This window comes from Corvus moneduloides, chromosome 1, assembly GCF_009650955.1.
Source record: "Corvus moneduloides isolate bCorMon1 chromosome 1, bCorMon1.pri, whole genome shotgun sequence".
Classification (NCBI taxonomy): Eukaryota; Metazoa; Chordata; class Aves; order Passeriformes; family Corvidae; genus Corvus; species Corvus moneduloides.
Genome location: NC_045476.1, coordinates 140,521,816 through 140,531,347, shown reverse-complemented (window position 1 = coordinate 140,531,347; position 9,532 = coordinate 140,521,816).

Genomic DNA, 9,532 nt, shown 5'->3' with positions numbered 1-9,532 from the left:
AAGCCTATTTAATGGATCAACATTTTTAGAAGGATCTTTCTTCAGTCTGCATTTTTAGCAGAATCATAGATATATCCAAATCTCCGTAAGACTCTTGATATGGAGCATCAACTCTTCACCTTGTTAAACAGAGAGGAGGTATTTTTTGTTCATTTTGCAAGTTGGTGTAAGGTAAAGAGGACGTGCAATGGCATAAATAAATGCATCATGAAGACATGTGAAATGCGTTTTTTTTTCATGTCAGAATTCCAGCACTGAACTAAGCCCTCTTTAAAGGTTCTTGCCAGCCTTCTAGTAATTTGATTAATTTGTTTTATCATCATCTGCATTCTTGAAAGCATTTTGGTGTTTAGAGTTTCTGTTAAAGCTGTTCTCGAGCAAGCCCAGTGTTTGTGAATGACCACCTGGCAGTCAGAAGCTCTCCTGTGCCTCAGCAGGGACCGTGGCTTTGGCTCTGGAAGGGGTCACTGCCAAGTGAGAGTTAATTTTTGACCCTTCCAGTTATACTGCCATTAAATGGCATTTAGAGTGGAAAGGGAATTTGAGCACAGATTTGTCAGTTTTCAAACCACAGGCTTCAGAGAGCAGAAAGTAATTGTCAGCCTACGCCATGTGCTGGGAAATGCCAACTATGAAGATTGGGAGGTTCTGCCCTCAGATGAATTTTTTGTGTGCGTTAAGCTGCAGTGCCTGACTTTGTAAGCTGAGGTGTGGGTAAAATGTAGGCTGTTTACCATTTTAACTCATTTACCCCCCCTTCCCCCAGTCCACAGGCTGTAAGTACCTGATCCTGTGTTAATGGAGCAAACTCAGGGTGTGGTGTCAACACAGATAAAGCTGCTTTCCTCTGCCTTAGTGTGAGACACATCAGCCAAAACCAGGGTGATGTGCTTCAGATTTTGGGATCTTCAGAGAAGTGATGGCAAAATTAAAATGTCTGTTAGAAGGAGTGGAAATCTGATAATATTCAAGCTGGGAAGTAACCTGTTTCTGCTTCATCTACCCTCTCTGAGGTGTACTGAGGAGGGTTAGGGCACACTAACAAGCTGATTTGTGGGAACCCAGAGTGCAGAGAATATTTCTCTGCCTGAAGACCTGAGCAGTAAACTCAGGGTTTGAGTTTGTACACCTTGCTGCAGCTGCTTTCCTCTTCCTGTAGCTCCCTTGTTCTCCTTCAGTTATTCCAGCTCTCAAACTGTTGATTCATGTGGTATATGTCTCATGTTTGGAGCTGAATCCCTGGGTTTTCCTTTACATATCTTTAGCCTTAGCATGCAAGGTCAGTACCACTGCTGAGCTCGAGAAGAGCCAGAGACACTCTCCACATTGCCCCAAGCCCGAGCCCTTGTCCCTGATGTGCAGCTGCTGTCTTAGGCAAAGAGGGACCGTGGGTCACCAATGGCAGTGGATTTTGCTGTTCCCCTCCTACAGCCAAAGAAATGCCCAGTGCTGGAAGACAGAGCCAGCTGAGCACTGGTCCTGTTCACTTCCTGCTCTCAGAAGGGTTCCCCCCGCCTCCTTCCCATGTCTTCTCTTCATCAGTCTGGTTCACAGGACCTTTCTGTCTGACCCGGTCACCTCCAGATCAGCACATCTGCCCTGGTTGCTTCAACCCACGTAGCACTACAGTGAACAGTTAAGGACTGAATAATTAAGGACTTTATTTCTGCACACCCCTTGCTCTGCTGTCCCTGTTTTCTGCCTCCCGCATCCCACTGCACCAGGAAGCTTGGTTTGGGAGGGAGAGAAGGAGACACTGAGGCAAGGGTGGCTGGAAGGAAAGCCAAGGTACTCAGGCTCACTATGTGGCTCTGAACCAGGCTGGGCTGCGTTGGGCTGGGTGAGAGCACACCCGTGTTTTTTCCTTGCTGTTTCTGCCCTTGCTTTGTCCTGCAGGTCTGAGCACTGTGCTGCCATTTTTTCATGATAAAAAGGAGTTAACAGTGCTTCCACCTCTGCAAAAACATATTGAGGCCACCAGAGAAAAGGGCAGTGCACAAGGTAAGTATTTATTCTAACAGCAGGACACCTATCTTGAGGGTACTTAAAAAAAAGAGGCAAGATATAACAGAGGAATGTAAACATGCTGGCTTTGAAGGCTAAGGCCATCTTGTTCAGTCTAGATCAAACACCAGCTTCTAGGCATGGGCATGAGCCCAAGAGCACACGAAGTGCATGCACAGTTCAGTGAGCACACTGGCGTCCCTGGGCTGCAGCAGGCAGACACTAACGGCAAAGGAGGAATTAAACACCGCAGCGGACTGACAGAGTTATGTTTCCTTAGAAATCATTAAACCCAAAGGCAAGTTGTTTTATAAAGGAAACACCCTGTGTAAAGTGCAAGAGATGAGAAATGACAGGGAATTGGCTCCCAACCATACTATGAGCTTGGAAAAAGCAGCAGATGTAGACTTGTGCAATTTTCTAGCATGTAATTTGTTTTTACATTATGTACAACTTGAGGTAAAATGCACTGAGACCCTGTCCCACAGCTCATGTTAGACAAGGCAGCATGGCTGTGTAAAGATGGTTACGAGTTCTCTCTCCATCCCGTAGAGCTGGCTCCTCTCAGGGGCAGTCAGTGTGTGTGAAAACAAAGTGTGCTGAGACCTGTTTTCACCACTGGCCGTGGCTGCTCAGAGCCCAACAGCTTCTACAGGGCCACAGCCAGCCCAGACAGGGGGGCTGGGGAGGGCACACACATTCAAGCTGTACCATAAAGATGTTTTTTTTCCCCTATATTTCTACTCTGATAAGGAAGACATGCCCTGAAGCAGCCTGGGTATCTCCAGTCTCCTCCACTCCCAAGCAGGCAACAAGACAAGGAGCAATGTGGGTTCCTGTCCCCCACTCTGTGATGCTGTTGTAGCAGCTTTTGTAGAGCACTTGGAAGAAAAATCTGCTTGCATCTTTTCCTCTTTGTATCTTACAAAGACCAAATGGATGCTTTAAGTCTTTTTGTTGTTGTTTTTGTTGTTTTTATTTCTGGATGGGAGAAAACCACAAGAAAGGCTGACATTAAAGTTTCTCTGGATGCTCCTTCTGTGTGCATGTATGTCCAGCCTTGCACACTGAGGCGGCACTGGTTGCCCTCAGCACAAAACGTCTGCCACCCATGTGAGCCCGTGCACTATGGTTTGTATAGCTGTGCTTTCAATACCCCTCCCAAAGCAGCCCCTTATGTCCCACATTCAATCTCTTTACATTAGTTGTTTTAATGTTCTCTGAATTTTTTTTCACTTTTTATGTTTTTGTGGGGTTTTTTAAACTAATGTAAAAAACATTTTTTGAAGCCTGACGTCAGTTGTGGTTGATGGGCTTTGTTTATTCATGCCAGTTAACAGGCTAAGTGGAGGTCTACTGTACTTTTGCAAGCAATCTTAATCCATTCGACTGAATAGCAAGAAGAAAAAGATGGGTTGACAGAGGCAGTTAGCAGAGATCATACTTACACATGTTTGTTTTCAGTAATTAGTCACAGTGTTAATAGAAACATCCACTTTAAGCAAAGACGGCTGATTTGCACAAACAGTGGGCCATATGCTCTGGTGGGTGTGGAAGGGGGTTGATAAAGCTAAAAACTTTTCAGGAATTTTTATATGTGAAAACCTGCTATTATATTTATTCATTTATTTATCCAGTGTAATTATTTCCATGCCAGTTAGGGTTTGCAATATTTTCCACTTCAAAACATCAGAATAAAAATGCAGGTCTCCATGTTCACCTTGTCTGTCTGTCTCTCTCTCTCTTCTCTCCCCCGCCGCTTCCTCACACACACACGCACACAGAGAGAACAAGAGAGTTTTTAAGTGGCTGTCTACTGCTCAGGGCTTACATATGGATAGCATATGAAAATGAACTAGGCTGTAGGTGTTTTAACAATGTAATTTAGAGTATGTTGCCTTTTTCACTTTTCCAATCGTGCCAGACGGGTTTTGCTGCCAGAGTATGAAAACAACTGCTGCCTTTTACAAAGATTTATTATTTTTTGGTGATATGATAGACTAATACTAGTTCCAAAGGGGTAGATATGCTGAGTTGTTAACATACCCCCTTGATTCCAGTGTATTCTCTTCCTGTCAAGTGTAATGGGGAAACTTCCTATATGTTATGAAATGCTATTCAGCTGCACATCTCTCCAGTTTTGGGTTTGGTTTTTTTTTTTTTTTTCCTAAATAATAAAGCTAATTGTTTTAACTTCAAACAGAAGCCGTTTTTCTTAGGCAAAATCATAGCTTCACTTTCATAAGGAGCTCACGATCACTATAGGTTTTCAAGAGAGGAAACTGTTTGAGTTTGTGTTATTGCCTTTGCTCACTGTTGTGTTATTGCCTTTGCTCACTGTTGTGTTTTTAAGCATGTTTATAATTTACTCAGCATGGTGCTTTTGACTTTGCTCGTGTGAAACATCAGAAATTTTGCAATTCATCCTCTTGCAGCAGGCTCAGATCCGAATCACAAGCTCCAGCTCTGGGATGCATCCCTGATTACCTGTGGGGAGGTGCCAATAGAGATGAGCATCTTCCTCTGTGTGTCCTCTGAGGCTGGTTTTCTGCCAACCATTCCAAGTGGAGCCTGGGCACTTTGAGAGCATTTGTTCATTTCTAAATCATAACAGCCAAGTTGCAAAGCAATTAACCACTGAATCTAGTGCCTGATGCAAAATATGATTCTCAGTTTTATTTACATGAGTATTTTACAGGTGAGAGACAAATGCATATCCATTTGAAAATCTAAAAGAGTGACAGAAATGAATTCACCACTTGTATAACCAAAAATCCCAGGCCCACACCACCCTGGCACACACACAAAGACTATGACAGAAACAGTTCTGGCATGTTGCACACCCACAGCTTCTTAGACTGCCTTTCAGTGGCCTCTTTGGTCATCCACATGTTTGCACTATGGTTTGTCCCACAAGCTGTGTATTGTCTCTCTGTCGTGCAGCCTGCTCTTCACACAGAGGCCCAGTCCATAGTAAGGAAGTAAGGGCTAAGGAAGGCAACTACTGGCAATGCCCACGTATTTCAGTGTGAGGGAAGGAAAAACTGATGGGAAAACTTGGTTGTAGTGTGTAAAAAGGTGCTGTAGAGCAAAGAGAATAATCTGTTCTCCATGTCCATGAGCAAAGGCAAAGAAAATGAGCTGAAGCTGTAGCAATGCTTTAGGTTGCACATTGGGAAAAACTTTTTCCTGGAGAGGATGTTGGAGCCCCAGTAAGGACTACCTGAGAGGGTTTGAAATCCCTGTGATGAGAGAGTTATTATGGTCAGGCTATACAAATTTCTGCCTGACTGACTATATATGGATTCTGCCTTGGGACTGGAATGGACTGGATGAGTTTCAAGGTCCTGAGGTCACCTGTTTCCCTGGTTACTGCAGCAAACCACAGCATCATCCTGCATTGCCCTTCTCATGTGCTCCACACAGGCAATGCCATTTTCAAAAGCTTCTGCTGGACAGACTTTAATTTTCAGCCATAGCAGATTAGAGACCTTTTGCCAACTCCTTCTTCAGCTGTTTCCATGTTGGTGTTGCCGCAGCTGGCTGCTGTTGGCCCAAGTTTGTGTGGCATTTGTACATTCCTTCATTCCTTTCACAAAGCATCACAGCTGGGGGCTTTGGCTGTACATCACTGATGGGTAAAGGTGGGTCGATGGAGGAGCCAGCTTGGCTCCAACAGAGCTGTTGCTTTGCAGGAAGCCGGCAGCCAGCAGCCCTTGTGGTTCAAGTACATCTTTGCCTTCACTAATCTGGCTGGCTTTCCTCAGGAGCGGTTTGGCACTTTGCACCTGGGGTCCCAAAGAGGCTATGTGCTGTGAGCAGAGGCAAGGGCCGTAGACAGGGTGGCAGACTTCAGTCAGAAACTCTGGAGTCAAAGCTGGGCTGCTTTTGGCTCCCTTCCCATCCCAGGGTAACAGCCTACCAGCAGTTTGACTTTGAGTCACTGTGGTAATTCATGTTTAAAATCATCATTCTTGGCACATGCACCAAAGATTAAAAGAAAACAGGAAAAATTCCTCTCAGAATGACAGATTTACATACCAGGAGGAAAAAAACCCACATAAAAATCTGATTTGAAGAACACAATTATAATATTTTACCCTCATTTCACTAACCATTTTATTGACTGAAAATGGAGCTACCTCAAGACTACAGATCTAAAGTGCTAACAAATTAAAACCATCCCCGAAGGAGAGAGACCACTAATCTGAAGCACGCCTCCCTAAAGAATTTCCGAAGATCTATAAATGCCATATGCTGAATAGACAGTATTTCTTTTAAGGTACAAGTAATTTTTTTTTCCTGAATAACTGACCAAACGCAGTCAAAAAGGGAAGGAAAGAAGACAAAGGACACCACATAAGAAAAATAAGAATGCTATACCAGCATGAAATACCAGCCAACATGCATATGGGAACACTTACTTGATCATCTAAATATGCTTATTTTATACAGTGGATATCCAGAAGTGATTGCATTTGCACTGATTCACTTAATGTAAGAAATAAAGTTGGCCCAATATCCATATTCCATAAACAGAGGTAATAAATTAAAGAAGCTGAGGCTCTTGCTGCCAAGGCACATTTAAAATGTGAGCCAGAAAGAGAGCACAGCTAAGGAGTTTTGGAGAAAAATGGAGAGAAAGAAAAAGCTGTTATTTTGTAAATATAATTACTCTTTGAAATGCAGGAAATGGACACTAAGTGAAGACTCTTGCATGACTCTGGAGGCCTTGAAAGTGTTTCTCCTGACGGGTCCAGAGAGTGATGGTGCCTCTCTCCTGATGGGAACATCTGTCCCCCCAACTCCTGCTCACTTGAACCCACAGGTCTCCCAGCCTCAGGACATGAAGTTCTACACTGCTGTGGCACATCTGCAGGGTTTTGACTTGCACTGGGTGTACTCCCCCTAGTATCTTAAAATTACACTCCGCACTGTGATGAAACACATGCACTCATGTTATGAAATACATAAATATAAACTGGCAATACACATGTGTTTTAATATAAGACAGAGAATATTGAGGATATCTCAGTGCCTCAGTTCTCACCTTCATTACAGCTCTGTGAGCAGCCAGTGTTCCTGGGGAGCATCGAGGGAAAGAATCCCAGACTCTTTCAGAAGAATCCTCCTCTACAAGAACTAGACTTGTGGTAATTTCATATGATGTTAGACCTCTGGTAAAGTCCTCCTGAGATGCCTCAGAGCTGCCCAGAAAACAGAGATGTGAAAACATCAGGTATACTTTGGCACAAATGCAGCCACCTGCTGGTGTCCCATCTCTGTGAACAGCTAAAGCAATGTTACTGTGAGCTGAAACCCCGTATGTGTCCCTCAGGGTATATTTCAGCCATGCATCATACCCTGGACAACCTCAGGTAAGATGAGTTGTCAGATGGCTACCTCTGGTTACACTGACCTGCCTTCATTTTGGCCATGGTTACTGTGGAAGGCAATAGGGTTTCTTTCTACCAGTTTTCAGGCATTCAAGACAAAATGTTGCTGGCTAGTTATGTTTGGAAGAGACTTTTGATTTGATAGGAATAGCATAAAAGTATTCAGAGGGATGGGTCCTTACTTGTCTGTTCCAGTGCACCTGCACAGTAAAGCTCTTCCTCATGTTCAGGTGGAGCTTCCTGTGCATCAGTTTCTGCCCGTTGCCTCTTGTCCTATTGCTGGCACCACTGAGAAGAGCCTCCTCCATCCTCTTGACGCCCTCCCTTCAGAGACTGATAGACATTGATGAGGACCCCTCTCAACCATCTCTTCTTGAGGCTAAAGAAACTTCTTGAGGCTTAAGGCAGTGAACAAGCTCCTGCACTGCAAACTGGTGTCAAGATGATGCCATGCAGATTTTTAGATGAGCCTGGGAGTAGATGGGACAAGATGCTGCTGTCCACTGTGCCATGCTGAAGTAAGGGAGGAGCTGCCAAATGTGGCAGGAGCACAGGAGTGGGCTCCAGAGTGCTCACAGATGGAGCCAGGTGAAGGGACAGCTGTTAGCAGGCATGGACGCTGCTCGTGCCTTGAAACCAGGGTACAGACCTCTCTGGGGAATCAAATCATTCTTGGATGACATCCACTTGGAAATTCTTCCTCAGTACAAGGCAGAGGTTTTCACTCAGCAGACTGCTCGGTAAGGCTTTCATCCCTTTTTTTTCCAGTCATTTTCCCCTCCTTGTACCAAGTGGTAGCCCCCAGCCTGCTTCTCCTGATGCAAGCCATGTGGGCTGGAGAGCTGTACTGCAGTAAATACTATCTGGGAACCATGTCTTTGTGAGTTGCAAGTATTTGTCACTCTTCAGGCTATAAACTTCCCAAGGAGTCTTATTTTTCCTGTTAATATGGAAACTGAAAATTACAGGAACTCCTCACTAAAATGACGATGTTAGCTTATTTCCTGTGTAACATGGATTGACATGTACATATGCTGCTGACATGTTAGAAAAGCAGCTATCTGCTCTCAGGGTTGCTAGAGCCCACTCATAGGACAGATCCAGACTGAGTGAAAAAAAAGGGTGTTACTGTGAAAAATCCAGGATGTGTTTCTCAAAGGCAAGTAAATTCCTTCATTTCAAGTTTAAGAAAAAATCCCCCTGCAAATAAGTTAGACTGGTTAAGAGGAGATATTTAACTGGAGTTCACTAAAGGAAGCTCTAGCATTAAAAATGTCCTTCTAAAAAAGGGAGGACTTTGTGAATGACAGACACAATGCACAATAAAAATCAATAGGGTCTCCATCTTTCTCTTATACATGCCTCTAAGGATAAGATATCCCCTTCTTCTGAATTCACACTGGGATAGCAGCAAACACTGAAACAAGCACACATGATTGTATGCACATACCAACATCTCCATGTTAATTTTCGCTTTCATCTTCATATGTCATCCATAAGTTTTTTTTTGTCCCATTTGAACTGAAGCCAAAAATATTTAAAAATATCAAACATTTACTGCAAAATCATTGGCTGAACTGAATTTCTGGCCACCCTCATTAAAAAATAAAATTAATAATTTCAGAATGTTTTAGTTCTGCTTTAAATATTTATATTTTTAAACTTTTAAGATTATAAATCAGTTGCACTTTTGAAATTGTGGTTATCTGAAAATGACAACTCATGCTGTTTTGGAAAGATGTGATGCAGTCACTTACTGTTCCTGTATGAGACTCAGAAGAAAACCAAGTTTCTCCTACAGGTAGATTCAAGGTTTGGTGACCTACTATTCACTATTAAAAAAAAAAAAAATCACAAATGTAACTTTACATTTACACAAATGTTTGTTGGACGATTCACTATAGCTCTCTCTTAGGTAGGGCCATTAACTTATAAAAAATATCCTTACTGCCCTATGGATGCAAGTACCACCTGAGAAGACAGGTAATTCCAAAATCTCCTACTGCTGCTCTTGGGCAAGGGAAGGAGCACAGATACAAAATTTGGTCTGATAGCTTTCTTTTCCATAGATTTAACAGCAACACCTGATGTAAAACATACTTTCTTGCTCTGTGGCAAAACAAGCCATGCTT